Here is a 24,858-nt window from a genome sequence, read left to right on the forward strand (position 1 = left end):
GTGTGTGTGTGTGTGTGTGTGTGTGTGAGAGAGAGTTGTTGTTAAAACTTTCATGCCAATAAAGCGAATTTGAATTTGAATTGAGAGCGAGACAGACAGAGACAGTGTGAGTGAGTGAGAGAGAGACAGAGTGTGAGTGAATGCAGTGTATTAATTTAATCGGACTCATCACTTGATGACGGAGAATCTGACATCTGGTTAATTTTCAAAATAAAACATTCCGTGTTGATACCAGCACAAAAACCTCAAAAAAGAGACAAATACGCGCTCTTCTTGTAATCCTTCAGTCGGGAACACTTAGTGTTGTTGTGTTTATAACACATACATATAACTGCGGTCGTGCGTTATTATGTAATTATCGCAGGAATTCCTCGGTTTCGTAACTCCAGCTGTTTGGCGGAGCTGCGCCATGGCGGACTCAAACCGCAACTGGTGGGGGTTGCCGGACGAGGATGACGGAGCAAAATCGTACCGGAGCCAGGGGCTCAAAGGCCACTGTGGCCGTACGATGATTTCTTTTTCACGGGGCATCAAGGCCAAAGTGTGGGACGTGAAATTCCCACCCTGCTGAAGATCACTTATTTCAATTGGCAGCCATAGGAAGAGATACAACAAATCACCATTTAATTTTAAGGTTGAGAGGAATATAGTTGGCTTCAAATAATTTTGTAATGTCTTGGGTAAGATTAATTCCCAGATACTTCATTGATTTCTTGTTACAACTCAGGCTGTATTTAGTTACCAAATCATCTGGTGGGTTAAAAGTAAAGGTCATGGCCTGGGTTTTCTGGATATTTATCTTATAGCCTGATAATTTACCAAACATATCCATCGACGACATTAAAGTTGGTAGAGATGTGGATGGTTGCGATAAAAAAATTAACACGTCATCCGCGAACAAAGATATTTTGTGTTCCTGTCCTGCTATATTTATACCCTTGATTTGCTTGTTTTGCCTAATATATTGACTGAGAGGTTCTATAAAGAGGGCAAAGAGGTGGGGGACAGGGGCAACCCTGCCTACAAGAACCGAGACCGAGACAAGGCCCGAGACAAGGCCGAGTAAAAATGCTCTCGATTCCAAGACAAGACCAAGAACCTCAAAAAATGGTCTTGAGACCGGTCTCGAGACCAAGACCGATCTCAAGTACTACAACACTAACCCAAGGTAAGACGTTAATTATCTAAGCGTCAGTGTCAGCAGTAATGTAGACGTTGTAGCAAATAAACTTGGAGAAGAGAGATTGCCTGAAGGCAAATCTCTTGGTTTACCAACCAATCTACCTTCCAACCAAGCACAAACCCACCGTGCTTTCACCCATTGTTTTGTAGACACTGTTTTAAAGTCTCAATACTGGCAATGTAGCTGTTGCCATATAGAAGTGACCATATTTGGACGAGAGGGTGGAGCTGGGGAAGGTATCCTGATTGGATCTGACTGAGAATTTAAGGACACACCTGGTAGCAATTTGTCAATTACAAGAGCCATGCCCTAAATCATACCCTGCTTTATCATGTATTTTACTCTAAATGGGACCATAATTTACAAAATGAACATCATGCTGTATTGAAGAAGACTATAGCGATTGAGACCATGAACTTATTTACTGAGGTTATAAATCAGTATGGTCATTTTCTCATAAGCTTACAAACAATCAGACTTCTTTTTGCCACCAGTGACGTTTAGAAAGAATATGGAAAGTCCATATCTTATACAGTCGATAGTGGTGACACTCATCATCAGTTTAATTACATAAAGTAACTCAAGGTTTTTAAACATGGTATGCTTCAGGGCATTTCTACCTTGTGCGTGACAAGTTGCAACCATGGCATATCCTTGACTTCTCAGTCGGATCCTCTGAGGATATCCTCCTCAGCTCCAAATGCAAATGGTCACTTCTGGTTCCAAAAAAACAAGGTGAAATGCCAACCTTGATGCTTCAAAATGTTCAGATACCAATGGATGATGTCCCGGTTCATTTACACACTGATGAATGCAGGATGGTCAACAGACAGTCAGAGCAGTGTGGTGTCACATATTAGTGTACAGTAAGTTTGGCAATGTTTAGAATTATTTTAATTAAACATTTCACATCCACATGAACTCTGAAAATTAGGGTTTTATTTTCTTAATTCACAGCTCTGAAGAAAAGAAGTCAGTTGAGACAAATTACTTATTTCATCACCATTTCCCCATCTGGCAAGGCTGAACTAAATATTCTTCTTTTGGAAGAGAATGCTTGTCCCACTGTACTGAGAAACAAACAGCATTTCTATTTTTATTTTTCCAATGGGAGGTCAATACTGTATATTTCTCTATAATTGCCACAATTCCACAATTAACTATAATATAGAATATTTGAAACAAAGTGACGGATCATAAAAGCACAGAATTAATGCACATTTTTATGAGGCTGGCAAAAACCCTCACAAGGCAAACACACAAAATAAAAGCCTTGAAAACATCAATGAGATTTCTTTGATTCAAGATTCTATCACTTGATCAGTGTCTCCACTACAGTGGCGACAGCAGTGGCAATTAAAAAATCTGATTTGAAAGAATCAGTAATGAGACAGAAAAGAGCTGAACTGTGGCTCCATCCAAAACTTCACTCTTTTCAGGCTGCTTCACCCATCACGTCCCATAATGCCTAAAAATGAAGGGCTCAGAGATGTTTTTGGGTGACAGTGACGGTATTGAATTTTCAATTATTCATCTGAATCATAACAGGATAATGAAGAGGATGGGAATTAATGATAAGGACCACCTTTAGCTCAGAGTATCAATTTGTCCCCATGCATAATTTAATCGATTCCCTATGGAGCACGCTCACTCCAAACACAGGCAGGGAGATATGATTGAGAGGAAAATGGGAAATTAATGTTCCAAGGCTCTTAAAATATATGTTGTCTCATTGTGGAAGGGTCGCCGAGGGGACTTTAAAATATTTAGTCCTCCTCTTCTTCTTTTATGAGAAGTGGACCACAGCCAACTAAATGGGATGAAGTCATTGCTTTATACTGTAGGTCTAAGGTCCCAAATAAAGACAGACAGGTCCCTATTTATGTTTACTTAGCTCTCAATTATCTAGTCTTTTTTGGTTCCACATAAACCTACTTACAATACTTTAATGAAAACGTGTATTTGACTGTCCTTGTCACGTAAGTAAAATAATTGATAGTTCAAATATTGGTAGAACTGAACAATTGGTAGAAGTGACTGTCATGTAGGCTTTACACGATCAGGATTTTTGGGGCCAATCACCGATTAGTGAGTTTAAATAAACCGATCACCGATCCGATCACATGAGGGAGCAATATGAGTATTTAAATAACTTGTTAATTTACTGTATATACTTATGTACTGTTTACTGAGTATCAACAAAAGTATTCTCAAGCATTTTTGCCAATGTTTAACCATCTTTGCCATGCCCCAAACTGACAGATGCAAGGGTAAAACATCAATGACCTCTAGAGGGCATTCAAGGACTGGCCAGACATAAGTTCAAAGTTCAGTCAGGTCAAACCAAAATAACTTGAGACAGAAATAATGGGCACAACAACTTACTGCGTGGATCAAAGTATGCCAGCAAACGTTGAAATGCGGGGTTCTCCACAATATTAAATGGCAGGTCGGCCAGCACGATAAACTCCATAAGTTTCCTTGTGCCACCCCTTGCCTTCTCACTGTCACGGCTATATGGACGGGTACTGTCTAAAGTAGTTTGCTTTAGCATCCGTTTCGGTGTTTCTTTTTCTTTTTCCACCCTCAGTTTCTTGAATCCAGGTGCCTGATTAAATTTGTCGTGTTGGGGCATTTTGCAGATGCTCCCCCACGAGGTACTCTAGTGTTGCAGGGATTGCGGGTGGCTTGGGTTGTGTCTGTCTCATTCGCTTTGGGGGAGGGGGGGGTCCCACACCGCCGGCGTGTTTGTTTGAATCCAACAGCTAATGATTCAAGATTCAAAAAACTTTATTGTCCGTCACATCATGACAGGGCTCAAAACTAGCTGTCGGGTTCGGGCAGGCGTGTCGGTGGTGTGGAGCTTCTTCGGAGTGGGTAGGACAGGTGGGACACAGGCCGTCTGCAATCTATGCAACGGGAGCATCTGCGGGGAGTTTCAGCACGACAATGACGTCATTGATCGGATCGGCGAATTAAGACATTACAGCCGATCTCACAAATTGCATAAAATGCAAAATATCGGCCGATCGGATATAGCCGATCAGATTAGCGGAAAGCCTACTGTCATGTGAAAAATACTATCATGAGAGGTGGCATGATGTTGCTATGCCATCACAAAAAGGCTTAAAGCAGCTCTAACTGCTTTCGTTTTAACATGCACTGTATCAAATGACAACGTCAAAACAATATGACAATGTGAAACACAGCTCCCCTCGGCTTTACTGAGCCTTATAGTAAGTTTCAACTCCTTGTTTAGCTGTTCAGCCAACAACTTTATTGTTTTGTTTCACTCTCACTGCTCTGCATCATTTTCAGCTGCACAAGGCAGCTGTTAACAGCACAAAAGCACTCAAAACAGCACCAAAAAGACACAAGTGGTAAAAAGCTGGTGAACATACTAGAGCATTTAGCAGCTAAAGAGCCAGATGTATTCATTAGACAACGCATCCTCATACCAAAACCCTCTTGTGAAGGGCTTATTGCATGGGTCGTATTATCTTGATAAAAAATATAAAATGCTAGTCTCCCTCAAAAACCTAACTTCACTTACAAACGTACCTGATGTAAATTAACAACGTTACTGTTGACCCAATCATCTGTCTCAGTACCCCCTATGCAGACCTGTCACTCTTTATACTACTTTGACTTCATCCTATGCTGCCATAATAATTATTACAGCCACTAGAGGTTGCTGCCTACCAACAAACAGAAAAATGGCACGTAATAAGATGCTTTCACAGTCAATCTTTACATTTGTTTTTCTAATGAGGACAGCCTGTGGATAAGACTGCTAACTAACTGCTACAAGAGAGTAAATACTGGAAAGAAACATGACTCAAAATAAATTGTTGGTTAAGCTATCAAACTAAAATGTGATGATATGCCAGAGCTGTGTTCACAACTTGTTTCAGCTGCAAACCTAGTTTCATGGTTTTCATCTTCTTCAAACCTTAATCAAGTAGTTTTAGCTAATGTAACAATAACCAACCATGGAGGTGGCAGATCAGAAATACATAATGGTACATTGGAACGGTCATTTTTTAGACAATGAAACAACTTATTTAAGTTAAGTTAGTACGAGGGTTTGTATATCTGGGTTTATGTATCAATGCTGGTACAAGATGGTGAGCTTCTCTGGGGACCAATATTGGCTTGAAATACAGTAAACATCCAGTGTATTTCCTGTGATCACACCTATTTCAAGTGACACAAATGTGCTAAAAACAAAAAAAAGGCATGAAAACAGTAAAACACCTTTGGACACAGCACACATTTCCTGATTGTTCAATAAGGTAGCAATTTATCCCCTTGTCACTTTTATACATAAAGGAGAATCTGGAAGTAATTAATTTTAGTTGGCAACAGCGGCCTTGAATTAATAATGCAATGCCTTATTCAAGACAGTACCTATTGAGGGAGAAATTATCTTTAAGTCAGCAGGATCCAGTCATGAGCATGATTCTGTAATCTCAAGGCTGCCACTCACCTCTCTCACCTCTCTGAGGCTTCACTGTCTGTATTAAAGTATTGTAGAAGGATTTTGAACATGTAACACATTAAACTGAACACTATTTGAAATAGTCCATGTCTGCCGTAATATCAGTCATGCCCACTTATTAGTATAACAGCAGAACCTCAATTCAGTGAAGTATGTCTGACACGTTTCATCAGACTGACAGAGAAGTTGTTCAGGCATCAAAGACTCAGCGAGAGAGGAAGCACGCTCATTTTAAAAATCGGCTGCAGCTGCTCTGTTGTCCAGCTCTGCTTTTGATGGGCAGGATTATCATTCAGGCATGCAAGGCAGTGATACATGAAGGACAGCGGTGCATCAATCTTCCCCGCCTTTAATTTGCACAAAGAGGAGCGTACAGAGTCTCATCAATTGGAGCTGGGTACCAAAAAGCTGCGACGACGTGCAAGAGGATTTTTGACATGCCATTATCCACACCTGACACACAGGCGACTGGGAACTCTCAAACTTTCTGACATTCAACTTGTGACCTTCTCACCACCGTTCTCAAAGCTGTTGGTGAACTCTATTGCCCCCGACTTCCTCCTGCATAGTTAACAGGTAACACTGAAAGGTCAACTGAGAAGTTCATGTTCATCATCTGTTGATGTGATAAAGGTTAATAAATATACCAGGAAGGCACTCAGGTGGAGATGGCTCTCCTGGGGCTTCTGTTTTGCATTCCAATTAGGCACATTCACTTTCTGAGAGACAGCATTCAACTTACATTGTCTTTTCATTGCCTTTCAAGTGCCTAATTAGTTGTGTGATGTTTGATGTGAAAGTGCAGAGGTACCTCGAGGACTCATTTATTTGTGGCAGACCTGCACTGTTGACTGACACTACTGGTCATGGATGATGACCCCAGTTAATTGCATATTTGAATGAGGTATTGAGAGAAGACGGTCCTTGGAAAAAGGGGCCATTTTATTTCCAGACGAGGATCCTGGACACCATGAGGTCCCTGAGATCTGAACCTTGTCAATTTTTGCCTTCAAGCTATTTTACCAACTTTTTGGCTATTTTTTATTTGTTGCACCCCAGCCAACGAGAATACATTTTGGCAATGGACATTTCTACAAACCAAGGATACGTTGAAACTTTACATTTGTTGAGGTTCTGTTTTCAATTTAATGTTGTGAGGCTGTAGTTAGGGTCTTGTTCAGTTTAGGCACAAAAAGCCAATCCAAGCGCCAGAATAAATGTTAGCTAAGTACGTTTCTGCAAAACTACAGATAAGTTCAAAATGTTTGGTTTTTTTTATGTTACAACTTTATGTTTATTTAGGTTCAATTTACTATTTCTCTCTTGTCACAATGCTGTCCTTATGCAGTGATTGGGTTTAGGTACAAAAAACACTTGGTTAGAGTTAGGAAAACATCATGGTTTGGCAAAAAATACCTGGTTTGGTCACACATAAGCGCCTGGAGATAGGCCGACTTGCTGTAAAAAATAGCCAGTTTTGGTCACCAAGAAACAGCTTAAAATGTTCCCACAGACTCAAACTGCGGTCGGCTATCTGGAAGCCTTGTTGGCTCGCAATAATGCCACCTCCTTCACCTTCATCTCCTGCTGTGAAAAAAAAGCATGTAATGTAAATGTGATATGCCACATCTGGTACAAATGTCAACCTTGGATGTATCCGTGGTTTGCTAAAATGTTAACTGCTAATATTATGTCCTGGTGACTGGGATACAAAAAGGGTTAGGAAAAGATCATATTTAGTTTATCTAATTCTGTCCTTACAAACAAAGCAGTCCAGTCAAAAATATCTGGTTTGGTTGCCACAACTAGAAAATGTACCCATGCTTACAAATGTTGAAAAAAACAGTCTGTAACTGTGGTATCCTGCTTGGCAGCTGTCTTGCTGTTTCTGCAAACTCATAGATGAAACTATACATTTCTCTTATTTCTTGTTTCAACTTTACATTTCTTAATGTTCAAATTTCAATTTTGTGTTGTGACAGCGACAACAACTGGGCAATTTATTTCTGCACCTGTGGCTCAGGTATTGGTCAGCTGAAATGGAGCAGTCAGAAAAAGTGAAAGAATCAGCTAAAGATTTAGCGACCAGATCAAATTGATGATAATTTAGCTTTTAAACCTCAAGTACTTCTGGCTGGCAGCCCTGCTTGGACATGGATTTCCTAAAAAAATACATGGAACCTCACTATCTTAGAGTTGATCTGAGGCTGAAAGACATGTATTATTAAGTTATCTCCTTCAGTTAAGACATTCAATAAATGGTTCTTTGCCAGACGAGTCGTCACACTATGTGCTGTCCCAAGCAGTCCTCAGCACACCTCGGTACAGCTCTTGGTCAAAGCATCAATCATCATTAGCTCCCATTTAAAATTAGCCATGGAAGCAGAGTACCAACTCCCATTGGATTTTCAAATTATTAACCCAAATCCAATTAAGAGTACAGTGATCCGTGACCCAGTTTCCACAGGAATTCTGTCCATATTAGATGATCCTGCAGGACATGATTCATGTCCAGTGCTGTCGTTTCATGCCGATACAGAACTATACCCTTAAAGGGATTTAAAAAGTGAAAGGGTGTCGAGGTTGGTGATGTGGATGGGTGTGTATGAGTTTCAGTTTGCAACCCATTTATGACACATAAAATTATATTGGCTGCTTCTGACCATGACTACACTCTCTCATAACCTCATCTACTGTATGCCCTTAAACTGTGCTATGCAAAGATGTTGGAGGGATACATTATACAAACCGTGTCATTGAATTTAAACTGGGACTTGCAAAATCAACATATTAATAACCTGTTCTATGATCTTTTATTTTCTACTAAACAATGAGGCAATTTTTGAGGACTTCCCAATTAGGAATGATCTTACCTCTTTCATTGTTTCATAAACTGCTGCAGTGCTGTTGTTTATGACAGCACAGTACTGTGACGGTGCACTGTTCAGGTCATCTGTAAGTGTGCAAATCTGTGATTCCAATGGAGAGTAAGACTCTCAATGAGTTGAGAGTCTTACCATGCATAAATAACATCCTTAATTTCAAATTCAATCTTTGTCTCCCCTCACAGTTTTAATGGCAAAAGACCTGATTGATTTATCTGGGCCACCATTTGGTTCACCTCTTTTTCAATTTAATGCTTCAGAAGTTTTCATTGCATGCTAGATTATACAATCACAGCCTTTTGATATTAGGAGTTTAGATCAATATCCTGAGTTTCTGTTTCTTCCACTGGCACCACATTGAGGCCAGTATCTGTTTCTACTGTACATCTCAAGGATGTGGTCATGGACTTTGTTGTTGTAAATGTAGTACACATGTATGCAAAGCCATCAAACATTTTAGGCTCTATGTAAAGGATCTATAGCACATGGTCTAAAGAGCACAGTGCAGGAGCATTTAAGGCGCGTCCAACTCCCTTTTGCTAGTCAAACAAAATGTAATCATAATGAAATATTGGTGTTTTTTGGGCATAACATGGATTAAACCAATCAACCAGTGTCTGTAAGGACACTCCCACACAGGATTTAAAAGCCTGCAGCTCCCCTCCAGTTAGAACTGAAGAAGCCTCTTGGATGAGAGAAACTGAAACAAGTCCAGTTGCCTACAATACAGCACTTAGAATTACAGTACCATGACCTGACTTAGAACATTCATCAACATTAAACCAATCAGTGTCTTCCCCCTTTCCCACTTAAAGTCTGGTGCGCCAGCTGAGGACTGATATTTGTTAGTTTATTTGTTTATTGATTTTTAAATATATTTCTTTTCTCTCACCCTCCCCTTCTTCAGCTCCACTGTCGAAGGGACAGATACAGGAAATCTTTCCTGCGACATGCCATCACACTGTATAATAACAGCTAAAACTCTGATCATAACATACAGTCTCTACGCACTTTATATGTTTTACACTGTTCTGCACCTCATCTGTTCACTGCACCTTATATTTTATTTTATTTTATTTTAATTTGCACTACAATTAATACTGCTTATGTATACATCAACACTGCTCATTTATACATTTTTATACATATTTTTTATATATATACATTTTTTATATTACATTTTATATTGCTATGTTAATATGTCTAGGTTGTTCTTTTTATTTTACATTTTTTATATTGCTATGTTAATATGTCTAGGTTGTTCTTTTTATTTCACTGTGTTGTCATTCGTCTCTGTGTGTAATGCTGCTGCTACACCTTAATTTCCCAGCTTGGGATCAATAAAGTATATCTATTCTATTCTATATTCTATTCTATTCTATCTTCCTTCCCCTTTGAGAGGGAGAGGGGAGGCCCTGCCAACCCAATCTTAACATGCCCCCACCAGAGACGTTAAATGCTAACAGAATTTGCAGAAGCGTTAAATGCTAACATTATATCCTGGCAACTCGGCTGCAAAACCATCTTGGTCAGTGTCACTTGTTTCTAATAGAAAGTCTAAAAAAATCACAGCATGTACAAGAGTGCATTTCATTCAGCAAAGAAAGAAAATATAGAGTAGTGCAGTGTGCCATGAAAGCATTGTCTTAATGCGCACTCCTAGGTGGATTGAGTCATGGGTTTCTGCCTCTTAAATTCTCCAAATAATGTGCAGAATTTAGGGAACTCTATGGTAGAAATGGAATATAATATTCATAATTGTGATTTATTATAAGTTGGTGTATATTCACCTGAAACTAAGAGTTGTTTTTTTTCTTTAGCTTACAATGAACCTTTTATATCTACAGAGGAAGCAGGTCCTCTTCCACAGAGTCCGCCATGTTGCATTGCCATGTTTCTACAGCAGCCCAGAACGGACTAACCAAACACTGGCTCTAGAAAGGGACTACCCCGTTTTTCACGCTTTTAGGGGCACCGCCAGGAAGGGATGGTATTTGTTTTGTTGCAATCTGCAACCTCACTACTAGATGCTACTAATTCCTACACACTGAACGTTTAAATAGCAAGGAAAAAACTGCAGCATTGACTTTAGACCATACATGTTTCTGTTGGTCAGTGGTATAACCGCTTTCTGCTGCCTCAAGATAGCAAAATGCCAGCAATGTGCCCGACCACACCTTATTTTAAGACCATGCCCATGAATGATGGTTCTTCTGGCCTTCGTGTAGGATCCTGAATTCTTAATTGGCATAGCCTCCAGGATAAGATGGACTCTTTTAGCCTCCTCTTTGTCTCCCCATCAAAATGCTATCGAGAGGAAAGGAAAAATGAGTGTCCTCTCCCTCAGAGCATAGAAGTATAAAAAAGTAATGAGGTGTGAAAACAGATAAATCAGAATTAACTCTCATGGGCTCCAGCAAAGAATGCTGGGATTTGATTGAGCGGCTTGTCACAGACTTTCACAAAGTACTGCACGGTCTCATGGGCTTTCAGAGGCCAGCAATAATATCCTAAGTTGGTCTGGATGGCTACTCAAACCCCTCTCTCCTCCACATGACACTTATAAAACAAGCGAGTCAGCTAGCTTCACCACATCAGTGGTCACGGTGCCTGTCGACTGTCATCTGAAGGCCTGAAGGCAGAAAAGCCTGCTGAGGGCAATAACTGAGGAGAATGAGGGTTGGGAGAGGGAATGGAACCAGAGTCCTCAGTGTTGAAGTTTGGGCTTATTTTTAACCCTAATTTATGGATGCTCCTGGCAAGTATTATGTAAAAGTACACTGGCAGGCTTATTAGCCTCAATCACAAAGTGTGGCCACATTTGACAGCACCCATCTTCTTAAATCTGAGGTCCTGCCGTACTTGCAAACTTATTATATGAAGCTAAGACCTTTTTTAACCCACAGAGCTTTATTTGTAATTCTAGGCAAGATGCCCAAGTATTAACAAACACCACATATATCAGGTATAAATCTGTGGGCAAAGTATGGTGGCCGAGAAGTGTCAACACAAATACAGCAACTCCACGAGTGCAAAAGCCACAACATGACAATGGAAGTGAGCACAAACTGCAGGTGACAATGAAACAGATGGACTATTATTGCCTACACATGTGGAAGAGAAAAGTTTATTTTTGTTTAAGAAGTGAAATATTTGCTGTAGCTAACTAAGACTACCATCACTATGAGTAATGTTGTTTAGTGTCTTTATATTTCCATATTTATGTACTCACGTTAGGCTATTATGAAGCAAGGTGTGCATAACATTAGCATTACATGATTTAGCTAGTGTTAGTCAAGCAGACTAATCTAGCTGCACTTGTGTGTTTCTGTTATTGCACTTGTGTTTTTTTTTATTTGCAATTTGCAACCAGTATTTCTAGAATACATATTTCTGTATGATAGGTTCAAATAGTTATAGTTCTTAGAGGCAAAATAATTGCTTGAACAACCAGATTTTGTCTGATATTGTCATACAGTGTGGAAAGGTGTTTGTCATTTTAAAGCCACTCAGCGGACTGATTGTTTACCCCAACTTTCCCAAATTTAGCAGAGCCAGGCCCTGCTTCACTTGTACATGAGATCTTCCTACATGTCCAACAAAACAATCACAAAAAGGCAGCTGGCTTAAGGTGTCAGGCCACTCATTAATTCCACTGTGCTGCTGCTGGCAATATGCACCTTCAGGATGGCCTGTGGAGAAATAAGCATTTCACCTCAGCATGGTAGGTTGGCTTTTGTTTTCTTGTGACAGGCATATAATGAGTTGACGTCTTGGATCTGTTTAGTCGCTGCTTGTATCCTGTTTGTGGTTGTTCTTGATTGCTTGGTGCTTCGAAAGTTTATTATTGGTATTATCACCAACCACAACTTTATTTATCTCAAGGGAAATTAGAAGTAGTAGTAGGAACAGTGCAAATATAAAATATAAACGAAAAGCTTTAAAAAAGAAACAATAATGTATAATATATAATAACAATAACAAAAATCAATAATGATGCAATTCGAAAATATATGTAATCTGATATCGTCAGGTTAAAGGAAAACATGCTTGTATACTCACAAGAAGTGACTGTAATATTAATTTAAAGTAAGTCTGTTTTTTATCTCATTTTACCTTCGATTTTCTTGTGTGTAGCAACGTCTAGAGTGCGAGTGTGTGCTTTAATGACACCATACAGTATTAGAGGATTTGTTAGTAATGATGTGTATCAGGTATCTGCCCAAAGAGGGTGAGTAGTGTTTAACAGTACTACCAATCCAGCACAGCTGTCTGCTCAGCAGCTGAAGCATCTTCACCGTCCAGCAGCTCCATTTTTACTTGCTGCTGCAGCACTTTAGAACAGCAGCCACTCTCACCACCGGGCTGCCATCTCCCTGCTGGCTCTGCCCCCGAGGCAAAGGCTCTTTAACCTTTCCAACTTGGGACTCAAATGGGAATTATAGTCTTTTGCCCCAGGGCTGAGATACAGAGACCAGAAAGGTATTTCTGTCTTGCATTTCTAGGAAATGCCTGGAAGCACATTTTTGGACATTGTAGGCTAATAGTCTACTGCTTTTGTGTTTAAAACCTGTTTTGCTTCAAGCCACACTTATTTCTTGAATATTTTAATGTTGCTGGATGAAAAAATGAATGTTGTGGGCAGTGGATCACCCACAGTTTTCTGAATAGACATTTTGGAACCATTGGGTTTGGTTATGGCCCTCCACAGAGTTAGCTTTAGAGACCCTAACTCTGTGTTTTCCAAACGACCTCTGTACAATCAAATTGAATTGTATTTAGCCATTGATGTCTGTTAATGAAAAGAGCTCATTTTGTTCAAATAGAAAGTATAAAAAACAACCGAATCACCAGAATGAATGTTAGTCAAGCACGTTTCTGCGAAACCAAGGTTAAGTTAACACTGAACGTTTCTTTATGTTGCAACTTCACGTCTTTTCAGGTTGAATTTTCTATTTCTCTCTTGTCCCAACACTCAGCTTATGCTCTGGTTAGGTTTAGGCACAAAAACAACTTGGTTATGGTTAGGAAAACATTATGGTTTGGCTTGAAATGCCTATTTTGGTCTCTCAAAAATAAAAGGTTTTGGTCGCCTGAAATGTCCGCAGCTCACCTTAAAAAACACCTGGTTTTGATGCCATAAAAACAGATGGAAATGTCTCCAAAGTTCCTTAAAAATACACCCATTTTTTTTCGCCATTTAAACTGCTGGAAATGTCAGCAGCTCTCCTTAACAACACCCAGTTTTGATATCACTAAAAAGGCTGGAAATGTCCCCAGGTGTCCTTCAAAATATCCAGTGGTGTGACTAACTGCAGTTGCACGTTTGGCAGCCTTGTTGGCTTGTCATAAGACCATCATCTTCCTCTCCTCCTCCTGATGTGACAGGTGGCTAATAATCATATAACGTGAACATGATATGCCACATTTGGTACAAATGTCAACATTGGATGTATCTGTGGTTTGCAGAAATGTTTACTGCTAACATTATGTCATGGTGACTGGGCTGCAAAAAGCTCTTGGTCATTGTCACTTGGTTCAGATAGAAAGTATGAAAAAGTCCCAGCATGTACAAGAGTACATTTTATTCAGCAAAGAATGAAAAAATAGACTTTCTTCTCTAGAATTTATTACAATCATGACTCCCATAAAATTCTGAATAAAATCTTACAATCAACAGATTGCAGTGAAGCGCTGATAACAAGAAAATGTGTTAAACTGCACTTCCACGCTGACCTGTTATACCAGTGTAGTCTGTGCTGGCTGATGAACAAGAAAAATGTTGTTTTTAGCTAACAGCAGCTTCTCTTGGAGTTGGACCATCATGCTTGTGGTTCTTAAATGGCTTCATCTGCAGGTGAAGACCTGTTATCTTGTTATCACAGAGGACACCATGAAAGTGAAAGTCTTGGATATTGACTAACATTCACTGCGAGGGATTTTGCTCTGCGCAAGCATGTGGTGTGCATTGTTCTCTACCTACATGAACAGTATTGAATCTTCCTCGTGCTTTTGTCCTTATTCAGCCAATTTAGCATTGTGACTGCAGCGTGCCATGAAAGCATTGTCTTGAGGCGCACTCCCAGGTGGATTGATTTATGGGTTTCTGCCTGTTAAATCTCCTCCAGCTGTCAAGACGAGTGAAACAGAAATCACAGTCAGCAATGGAAATTAGCTTTCTTTATCTCCCTCTGTAGTTATTTTCATCCTGCCAGGGCTGAGCAGGTCAAATGAGGGCCGAATTCAGACACACGACAGGACAAGACAGGCAACAGTGGCTCTTTTAAACAAGGCCATCTCACAAATTGTAGTCAGAAATAAGGGCACACTAATTCCAAAGTGGTTTAAACAGTACACGTACAGCATGATGGACTAAACTTTGAAACTTCTTGATTAAATTTTCCTGATGGCTGATGAAGCCTACATTTGCCTGGTGAGTTAATCACATGATTTTAATTTCTGTCATCAATAAACCAGCACGGGACTCGGCAAGTAAATCTTCAAACACTTCATTTGATGGAAAGCAAACAGTGGCAGCATGAAGCTCAATTTTGCATCAGAATTATTTACCAATAAAGTTAAATTGGATTGCTGTTACGGTCTCTATCTCCCTCCCCATTTCTCTCTCAACCTGCTTTGTATTGCAATTTTGTGTAATATGTTCATAAACAAAATTCAGTTCATTCAGTGATGAAATGAAAACTCTAATTTACTGCAGCAATATCTTCATTCTAAACGCACCATGTTTCATATCATGTTTGATTGAAACCAATATTGCAAGCATTCTTTAATAGGACTCACTGATTACGCTTAGATTAATACATATACGTGTTTCTGTGTTCTTATATTTATGTTAATGTTTATTGTTCCTGGAGTCCAAGTCTAACAATATAACACAGTGTTAGTCAGCTTGTCAGATGTAGACAATGTACCAGTATAGTGCTCTACTCTTTGCAACTTATTTCTTTGAGTGGCTGAGCCCCAACATCTGTCACATCTAACTTCTTCAAAATATTTTTGACCAGTGTATAGTTTGTCAAATACTCTAATACACTCTACACATATTGGGTTATCCTGTAACTGGAAATTTAAATGAAATACATGGCTTGTCAACACCATCCTATAAAAAACACATATTTACAAAAAGTCTTTTCATGACCAAAGAAAAAGCTGTTTTACGCCTCACGTCTTGATTAAAGATCGTCCTAATCGACTACTAGTTCAAGTCATGAGTCAAATGGATATCACGCAAAAACGTGAGTCACATGTTAATGACAAAGCTACGGGCAAAAGCAGGATTAATTCTCAGAAAAAACAGCAAGGAGACATGTTATTTTATTTCAACATGGTATAACATCAAGCAAGTTTCATTGTTCATAACATGAGAACAAATAACTTCAAACTTGAATAAGTCTGCAGGCTTACACAAAAACTACTTAATGGACTTCACACAAAATTTGGGTGGAGGGTGGGTTTCGACCCAGGATAGACTGGATTAACTGTTGATAAGGATCCTGGATTTTTTTTTACTCACTTTCACATTCACATTTTTGTTAATTACTCAGTCTCAATGCATGGATTTATGAGTGAGTACAGTCTGATCTGGATCCTAGATCTGGTGATCTTAAAAGCAGTTATGGCTAAAAGTTCGAGTGATGCAGGGCTACAGAGTTTGATATTGGATTAGGCTTGATTGAATTAAAGGGGACTGTAAGGGTTTGGCGGATGTATCCGCTCTACTGAGTGAGTGTTCTAGTTTCTTTCCCCTGCGACTAATAAACGAATAAAAACTTGATCGACTAAGATGGTGATGAGACGGTGATGTTTAAATAGTGGAGTAGATGTTCCCTACATATGCTTTTGCACAACATTTTTCTTTTTTCAAATTTCAGTAGCCTATCTACATTTGAGCTATGTAATATATACTTCTTTGGTGAGACAAACATACAGAACCTCATAAAACTGATGAATTGACATCAAAACAAAGTCTAGATTTTAATTACATTTCCCATGACTTTCCTTCTTTCTCATGTCTTTAATTCCTCTTCTTTGTGGGTAATTTGTTTTTATTTAATTTAAAACTCTATCTGCAGGTGATCCACAAAGAAACATTTGAAGACTGAAGATCAAAATGAATGAGGAGTCTGCCGTTGTCAGCAGCAGTTACTGTAATGAATTTCAAAGATGAAAACAAATTCTGAGGCTTTAGATTTGGGCGTCACAATGAGTAAAAGAGGCTCTGTATTCAAATGTATGCAGTGAACAAGTGACAGGGGAGGGATCGTCCTTCATCACATTCTCACATCTACGTCCCAGGGCAATATGCAGAGCACTGATGGCTTGTAGAAACATAATTACAGCCCTGATGCATACGCTTAAACTCTCCTCCTTCGACTTAATAAGTTCAGTCTTTCAACACCAAAAGCTTCTGAAGGGATGATTTACATACTGTAACTTCAAACAATGAATCGTCGTGAATCTTTGATTTGAGCTTTTACTTTCCTGACACTTCATTTTTTTAACTTCTTTTCTTTATTGCACAGTTGGTGGTGGTAATGCACTATATTTGACTCCAGACCACCAATAAGATACAAAAGAAGAAGAGGAAAGCTGATCAGTAGCTAATATAGCTAGCAGAAGAATGCTAGTTTCCAGCTGAGGAAAATGTCCAGCCAAGGCAGTAGCTGATCCACTGGGTAAGTCACACGAGGTACTACCTTTGTCGAATGAATAGTCAGCTTCTTCTTTCCAACATTTGGATCTTCATTTCCCACCGCCAGCTGTTCAGTTACCAGCACCAGCTTATCATTTGCCACATCAGTAGCTGGCTTAGGCAAGGATACAGCCCCTGCCAGACCCCAGCAGGATTAATTTAGTCCTTTATCTTGAACCATACAAGAGTCTTCCATGGCCTTTGATTTAAAATGGCAGCAACAAATACAACCTTCACAAAAGAAACAGCATTCCACATGTTGTAGAGGGCACACAGCACACCTGCAGTTTGTGCCAGTAATGTTGCAAATATGCAAAGTGTATTTTGAGATGTCTAAAGAGAAAAAAATAATATTTGTGGAACTAAGATTTTTGTGGCCATCTTCTCATTAGAAGGTGCAATATGTTCAATGTTTGGTTTTGAAGTAATCCAAAAGTGGTTTTTTTGTTTCTAATTGTAAAAATTCCCATGTAATTTTTAATTCAGTTACTAGAGGCGTCTGTGGCTCAGGAGGTACACCAGGTCGTCCACTAATTGGAAGGTCAGTTCCTCCATCACCAGCTCTCCAGTCTGCGGTGTCCTTGGGCAAAACACTGAACCCCAATTTGTTCCCGATGGCTGTTCCAGCGGTGTGTGAATGTGCATGTGAATGGGTGAGCAGATAAAGGAAAGATAAGAAGTGCTGTATCGCTCCTGATCAGCAGGTCAGCACCTTGCATGGCAGCCTCTGCCATCAATTTATGAAAGTGTGCACAAATTGGTGAATGTGGCAAATGTTGTAAAGCACCTTGACTGGTTGATGGACCAAAAAAGCCAGTCATCTGACCCAACCCTGCACATTCATGGCACTTGAGTGTATGATAACAATAAAGGTACATGGAATACAACTTTAAGCCAAGGCAACCAGACACAACTTAATGTTTTTCGGCTACTGGTTGCCGTGCTTCTCTAACTCAAAAGAATAGTCACTCTGCTCCTGATTGACTCAAAGGTCAGCTGTACCCTGAAGGTAACAGAACATGATTTGTAACTGGAAGGTCATCCAGTTTGAATCGCTGGACTGGTTGGTAAGAGCTGGTCAGATGCAGTGGGTGATTAATTGTTTCTCATTAAACCTTTTCACTCGTCATTTGTATGCTTGAGAGAATTCTAATCTTGCGTTGTATGGTTTCCTTTGAAAGTTGAAAGTGTTGCATCATCCACTCACCACCAAGGATCTCATTCTCCCTCAGCAGCATTCACATTCTAAGCATGCATCATGCAAATGACAGCAATACAGAGATGCCAGTGCCTACATCAAATATAGTGGTCATCATGTAGATTATAGCATCTTCTGTGACATTCAAGGTAGACAAATGTCTGCACAGTATCCTGGCTGAACGGATGTGTTTCGGTGTGAACCACTGCATATTTTCATAGTTAAAAGGACAACTCCACCCTTTTTTATCGGCATTCAAGTGATAAATTATTCACTGCCTGCACCTTCAACCCTCCTGCTTAATGAAAACTATTACCAAGCCAATGAAATGCAAAACAAACTGCTATATATGAATCAAGTGCCATATTAATACAAAGAAACATATGCAAATAGGCTTGTGCAAGTAAAGAACGTACTATATATGCATGCTTTTGAAGTGCAGATTGAATAAATGCCCTCAAGACATACCTCCCGCTAAAGAGAGCATACATATTCAGTAGGTGAACTCTTTAAACTAAGTAAGGGAAGATTGCAAGCCAAAGGCCACAGATGGTGAACAGGAGGGAGGCTGTAAGTGTTGACCCTGATCACTCTGCCAATGTCACAGGAGCTGCTGGTTCAGGGATGTGTGTGCATGCTGGGATGCCTTTTATGTCAGCCCAAACACTGGAATATGTTAAATTTCAGGCTTTATTATTTTTCTCGCCACAGCTGAGGGAGAATATGTGTTGAAAGGGGGTGCTGGTAAGGGCACACAGATGAGAAAGAGACTGTTTACTATGTGTTTCAGAGGCGGTGCACCTGGTGGGGAATTCTCTCTGGTGACGACACAGAAGCTTTGAAGTCGGTGAAGGTTTGATGTTGCTGTACGTCCAAAGCTCACTGAGCCAGGACAACGATGAGTCTGTGCCTACCCTGAGAGTTATATCACAGTGCACTCCCTCCCGTCTGTCTGATAAAAGACACAGGCAGCAACAGCGCAGTAATTGGAGCAAAAATAGGCCTACCCCTATGTGCCATACAGCTCCCAGCTCCTCATTTCACCCTGCCAAAAAAGTGCAGCGCGGAGATGACCAAAATAATCCAATCACGCTGCTCCCATGTATTTCATTTGCTGTTAATTGCCTTGTCTGCGCTTAGAGGTCACTCGCCACATTGCAGAGCTGGCCAAGGGCGCTGCCGACTATATCTCCATAATGGCCCCAATTCCCAACGGGATTACCAGCAACGGCACCTCTACATTCTGTACGCCTGCAAAGCCATTACCCTCGGTCGAGCACCCAAGCCCTGCAGCATGTCAAACACTGTTATTGCACAATGCTCTCGCCATTTAGCACCACTTGCCGTATGCTGTTTTGTGTTTGAGAATGCGTATATGTTAGCTTTTTCCTGCCAAACCTTAACAGAGCTGCTATATGTCTGTATTTTTAAGATTTTATAGCATTTTTTGGGCCCCAGCTGACAGTCTTTCACCCACTGTGTAGAGGTCTCAGCGCACAACTGATGAAAAAAAGATTATTTCAAAGGTCTTTTTCTTCTTTGAGTGTGAGTCAGTTTTTTGGGCCGCTGTTTGAACCCTATTTTTCTTTTTAAAGTGATAACAGTCTCAGGTGTTGAAAACATTTTCAGAACTTCACAGCTTTTGTTGATACTTGGTCACATATATATGCAATTTATTTTCCCCCTGTCTCAAAAGCACTGTCTTCTTTTTTCTCTTTTACTCCTTTAACCACCCTCCGATTTTTCCCAAGACTGAATGTGGTGTTTGAAGCTGTGGCTGCTTTCACAGCCTCCCCTCTGTGGAGGAAAGAAAAAGAGGCAGAGTGGGAGGAGAGTGAGTAAATGTAGGAGCAACAAAAAGCAGAAAGAGCAGAAGAACAGTGAGTCGGGTATGCTGTGTGCTGCGTGTGAATACAAATAAAAGTGATTGTTCGGGGGAAATACATTATACATTGAAGAAACCCTGAATGGAAACCAGTCTACCCCTACAGAGAGATAAGAGTGCAGAGAGGGAGCTTCAGAGGAACAGACAGTGTGGTGCCACGCATTTACACACACAGACCACATTCATCACAAAGACTATTAGTATAAGTGAGCTTAAATCATACCTGGATGTCTGTCTGTTCTTTATTGCATTTGTACCGCAACATTTGATCATGTATTTGTATTATATTTTATCTCGCTGAGCTAATGCCTTATCCAAAGTGACTTAAAATAGGGAAGACTAACCACTCTTCATGCTGGTTTACAGCTATTTATAGCCATTTATAGCTCGTTGTCAACAGGTATAATGATCAATTTTAAATACAACTAAGATTTCCAACCATTTATGCGTGTTACCCCTTATTTTAAAGTCATGTCTACTTGTGAACTATCATCAAAGGTGACTTGTTAATGACTTCTTTGGCAGTTAACGAGCCTGATCAGTCAGAGAGTGAGGTGCACTGTACTGCCTCTCTTGCTGAAGCCTACATTTAAAAGAAAAAAAAGGAGAAATGCAGTGCTTTTTTTACATGTTGCTACCTTACTGCTATATTTTGGGTTTCGGTAAAAGTGAGCGAATGTTTCCCCAAAATCCCAAGTGCTGCAGTCTTTTTTCTGTTTAAATCATGGTACCATGGTAACATGGTAACATGGTACACTGCCACACTGTTTACAATTACAGTGTTCATATTGTACAATATTGTATATACAATGTATAATGAGTCTATTTCTATTCTTACCTTTTTATTATATCGTTTATTTTTTAACTATTATTATTGTGTATTGTAATATTACTGTCCTTTGGCTGGTGTGACACAGAAATTTCCCTGTTTGCGGGAAAAATAAAGGAATTCTGATTCTGATTTTGATTCTGAACATATTGGTAAAATCATACAGGTATCCAACAACAGCCACCACCACCACCACTTTTTCCTCCATTACTATTGTCTCCAAGCAAACTTTGAACTCAATACATCCGAATGCATAATGGGAAAAAATGTGACAAATGACATCAGGCTTTCTTGCTCTGAGTTGAAGTTCGGAGGGCTCCTGCAATAACACAAGGTGCCCCGATCACACTGAGACTCATTGCTGCAGGTGTGGCTGCTTCAAAAATGCCTTGGAGAAGCAATTCAGGGCAAACAGCATGGTTTTTCTGTAGAACAGGGCTGGGTGCACAACTGCATGATCCTTTGCAATTGGAAAAAAGATGCCTCTCACTGCAAAAACTAATCAGGCCCAAATAATTTATTTTTTTCCTTTTTCTATTTAAATATTCTCAGGGTCCTGAAGAGGTAGCCATACTTTAAAAGAAAAAAAGCTAATCTAGACAAAAGTCCAAAAATAAACAGTATTTTCTGTAGCATAATTTTGTTTTAATCATTTCCTACCCCAACAATCATTTACCAAACATTTATATTGGTTGGCTAAACACCAACAGTGTCTTTTCTATGTAAGAAAATCAGAGCCGCTGTAAGAAAAGCTAAATACTCCAGTCCTTGGTATTCTTATGTAATATTCAACTCTGAGAGCATCTCTGCATTCGTGAAGAAATGATGACACCATCTGAAGATGTGAACACATTCAGTAGCTGCCACTGTGGAAATAAAAGCTCTGACACCCTTCACTAAATGCCATGACATTTTTGTTTCCCGTACAAAATTACAGTAATTTGACTTAGATGTAGACAATCATTTTTAGCTTTGACAAAAACAATTAAGTGATTTATAGCATTTTCAGTGATGTGTGTGTGTATAGTATGTGTCCTTTTACATTGCCTTCATATCTTGTCTTAATGCTTTTTCAAGTTTCACGTAAAGCACTTTCCTTGTTTTCGACAGGTGCGATACAAATAAACCTACCTCGCCTAAAGTGCTATGATGCAAAGATAAACAGATATAAAATCGTTTCATCAGTCCCATTTGCCGCTCCGCTGGTAGCAGAGGAACATGAAGCGTTCCCAGAGACGTGATGTTCTTGCCAAATAGTGCCCTGCCTTCCTGCCACCTCCGTGCTGAGAGTGTTCTCCACCGCAGAGCCGCCTGCTTCTGCCCTCAACATGGAGACAAGCCTGAGTCCAAGAAGGTGCTGATGAGATTTCTTTCGGTTGGTGTTTTTCAGTTTCCTCAGGAACACTGGTGTGATTCAGGAGCAGGACAAAAACATGGCTTTATTGAAGGAAAAACGTTTAATTTCATTCAATTTCAAAAACACATTTACAAATAAAACTAAAAAAAAGATCTGGAGCCTCAGGAAACTATCTCAAGCTGCGTGTGATTGTAAACGCACACAAATCAATACACATCACTGTCTGTCTTTTGATGGAAAAGACAACAAATGTGAATTATTAGGAAGGATTTCTTCATAATGATGAATGTCTGGGAGATGAACAGAGACCCGGCTGATGGATGAGTGATGACAAAAACAGAGAGAACAAAACGGCTCATTATCACACAAAAGACTGCAGACAATGAGACTTTACACACAAACAACCACAAACTGCTTATATGATGCATGTTCACTCAGTGATGGAGCACGTTCATTTTTCACATGTTGCTGCACTTCTTAGCCGATGCTGTACCACACACACACACACCTGTGCACGCACGCACATACACATGCACACACCTGTGCACGTATGTGCACACACACACACACACACAGGATGAAGGAAGAACTGCAAGGCTGCAATTTCTCAGGAGTCTTCAGCTGAATGGAAGACATGATGGATCAGCTGTTTATAGTTATGAATTCACTGAGGAATCAAAAACAATAGTGATGAATGGAAAGATGTGTGTGTGTGTGTAGGTATGTGTGTGTGTTGTGTGTGTATGTGCTCTATTTTTTCACCATATTGTGGGGACTAGAGTAAATTGTGATGTTATTTGAACCTCTGATGGATGATGATGGTTCGAGGTTTTATGTTATGCTGTCACTTGATGTGAAGTTTTATGCATGGTGCGTTTTATTACATCTGTTATGTATTTTATTATGTTTTATGTAGCTTTGAGTCTGCATGTGCTCTATGTTTCAAACTTGAAGTCCCATGGAGAGATGTTTCTCCAAGGTTAACTTTTATTTTGTGGTTCAGATGTTTTAGGGTCAGGGTTAAGTGGTCACTATGCTTCGTAAACATTGCAAGAGCACGGTTGAAGTTTGCCTCATTTCTAACCTCAGCATGTGGTAGGGGTGGGACAAAATATCGATTCGGCAATATATTGTGATACTTCCTCTTGAGAGATGATTATCGATTTCTAAAATTCTATAAGATAAGGTAAGACTTGATCCTTCACCAGGGAAATTCACGTGTTATAGCAGCTTACAGATTGAGTGAAGGATAAGAAAATTTAAACAAGATAAAAGCAAAGCAAAGATAGAATACACAATAGAATAATAAAAATATAGAATTAAAATACGACTGTAAATAAAAATTAAAATAAAGACTATATACATATATACATACTAAAACACACCTCACATTAGAATGATGGCACATGTGAAAATGCTCTTTGCTCTTTTTGTACCTCATTTCATCTCAGTTAGTGTCAGCTTCTGTGAAACTGACACCACAATTCAGTTAATAAATATATAATTTCTGCACTTTGCCTTTTTAGGGATATCTTTTATTCTTCAGTTAGATATCCTCATGTATCATTAATGTAGCAATTTTCGTAGAATCACTGTATCGTGATGCTGTCGTTATCGTGGGCAAACGTAATGTGAATCATATCGTATTGTGAATTGTGCTGGAAGGTGGTCGGTAGTTTATGTTCGCGGACTCTAAGACTAATATTAGCTACTGTTGCTCTCTGTTAGCAGAGCGGAGAGAGGCACTGAGACAAGGCACTCGAAAACGTGCATGAAGTCACATCCTTTGGACTGTCATGGAAAATCGAAGTCCTTCACAAAGAAATCAACAGTCCAGCGGCATTAAACAACTCAAGTAAATCATCCACAGGCTGGTACAGACAACCGAGAGAGACTGGGAAGGTTTAATTTTTCACGTCATCTTAAAATTCACACATATATGGCTGATAAAAAAGTGGTTAATGCATGTAAATTGCTACAAATTGTGAAATAAAGGCAAAGTCAAAATCTTTTTTAGGCTATTATCCAGCAGTGGGTTATGTTTTCTTGATCTTTTTGGTGGTCTATTCTCTGTCTTGAATCAATACATTTTTGACCAGGGAAAAATCTGATATTTACAAAAATAGGTTATATGTCAAATATTTAGATGGATCACTATCTGAGTGAATGACATAGTGCAATGTATGAAGCACAGAGGTCACACTTGAAGTTTAGGTACAAAAACATGCATATTCTAATCAGTGACCTCAATTAGATTTGGATCAGTAATTTTCCAGTTAAAGTATCTTCTCGCGCTGTAATACTAAT

Source organism: Pagrus major, chromosome 18 (genome assembly GCF_040436345.1).
Source record: "Pagrus major chromosome 18, Pma_NU_1.0".
NCBI classification, from domain to species: domain Eukaryota; kingdom Metazoa; phylum Chordata; class Actinopteri; order Spariformes; family Sparidae; genus Pagrus; species Pagrus major.